The following is a 2,196-nucleotide window of genomic DNA, read 5'->3' as shown; positions in this document are numbered from 1 at the left end:
GTAATAATGTTATTTGCTGAAAGTGAAGATGACTTGAAGAACTTACTGGCAAGAATCAAAGACTACAGCCTTCAAAATGGATCACACCTCAACTTAAATCTTCCCAACTGGACCAATAAACAACAGTATGATAAATTAAGAAAATATTCAAGTCAGGGATTTCATTTTACCTGGATCCACAACTAATGCCCATGGAAGCAATAGAAAACATTGTATTACATTGGACAACTCTGCTTCAAGAGAACTCTCCAAAGTATTAAAAAGCAAAGATGTCACTTTGAGGATTAAGACATGCCTGAACCAAGTCATGGCATTTTAACTGCTTCATATGCATGCAAAAACTGGACAATGAATAATGAAAACAGGAGAAAAATTGATGCCTTTGAATTTTGGAGCTGGTAAAGAATACTAAATATATCTTAAACTGCCAGAAAGCCAAATAGATGTTTCTTAGAAGAAGCACAGCCAGAGTGCTCTTTGGAAGCGAGGATGACGAGACTTTGTCACATGTACTTTGAACATGCTATCAGGAGGAACCAATCCCTGCCTAAGGACATCATCTGGGCAGAGCAGAGGGTCATCAAAAGAGAGAAAGACCCTCACAAGATAGTATCACATAGTGGCTGCAACAATGAACTTGAACGTGATAGAAACTGTGAGATGATGCAGGACAGGGCACGGTTTCATTCCTCTGTACACAGCATAGCATCACTACTAGTCAGAGCCAACTCGATGGACTCCAACCAGAACAACTAGTTGTCCATAAACTGAATGTTTGTAATCCAGGGATTTATTGCAACACAAAGTGGTAAACATGTGGACAAATTTTGAAAACAGCAAAACATTTTCTCATAGACATCTTTGAAGCAATAATAATGACAATATATTGTGGGGTTTAAATTGTTGTTGTTGTTATGTGCCGTGGAGTCGGTTCCAACTCATAGAGACCCTACACACAGTTTCTGAGGTTGTAAATCTTTACGGGAGCAGACCACCTCATCTTTCTCCCACGGAACCTCTGGTAGTTTTGAACTGCTGACCTTGCGGCTCGCAGCCCGATTCGTAACCACTACACTACCAGGGTTTAAATTAGATGAGAAATAAAATGCATAACAATAGCACAAGGCTTGGGAAAATAGAAATGGAAGTAGATTATTGTAAGTTTCTTAAAGTATATGTGAATTGGCATAATACTTATATTCCTTGAAACTCATGATAAATTAAAGATTCACGCTGTATTGTTGTTGTTGTTATGTGCCGTGGAGTCGTTTTCGACTCATAACACCCCTGTACAGGGTTTCCAAGGCTGTAAATCTTTACGGGAGCAAAAAGCCTCATCTTTCTCCCGGGGAACAACTGGTAGTTTCGAACTGAGACCTTGCGCTCACAGCCTGATTTGTGATCACTACGCAACCAGAGCTCCTTCATGCTGTATATTCCCCCTCAAAAAAAAAAAAAGAGAATATTTCAAGATCTATCTTGAAGTACAATGCTGTCTGTGATAGGATAATATTCATACACCTACAAGGCAAACGAGTTGATACCACTATTATCCAAATTTATGCACCAACCACTAAAGCCAGTGATAATGAAATTAAAGAATTGTACAAACTTTTGCAGTCTGAAATTGATCAAACATGCAATCAAGATGTATTGACAATTGCTGGCTATTGGAATGCAAAGGTTGGAAACAAGGAGGAAGGCTCAGTAGTTATAAAATATGCCATTGGTGATAGAAATGATTCTAGAGATCACATGATAGAATTTTGCAAAACCAAGTACTTATCCATTATAAATACATTTTAAAACAACATCAAAGGCTACTATATACGTGAAACTCACCAGATGGAATATACAAGAATCAAAGTGACCACATCGATGGGAAGAAACTGTGGAAAAGCTCCATATCACCAGTCTAAGAAGGTCAGGGGCCGACTGTAGAACAGACTATCAATTGCTCATATGCAAGGCTGAAGCTAAAGAAAATAAAAAGAAGTCCACAACAGCAAACATATGACCTTGAACATATCCCACCTAAATTTAGAGACCATCTCAAGAACAGATTTGATGTATTAAACACTAATGACTGAAGATCAGAAGAGTTGTGGGATGACATCAAGAATATCACACAGGAAGAAAGCAAAAGGTCATAAAATAAGACAAGTTGTTGTTGTTGTTGTTGTTGTTGTTGTTGTT

Source organism: Chrysochloris asiatica, unplaced genomic scaffold (assembly GCF_000296735.1).
Source record: "Chrysochloris asiatica unplaced genomic scaffold, ChrAsi1.0 scaffold00072, whole genome shotgun sequence".
Classification (NCBI taxonomy): Eukaryota; Metazoa; Chordata; class Mammalia; order Afrosoricida; family Chrysochloridae; genus Chrysochloris; species Chrysochloris asiatica.
This window is presented reverse-complemented; position numbering follows the sequence as displayed.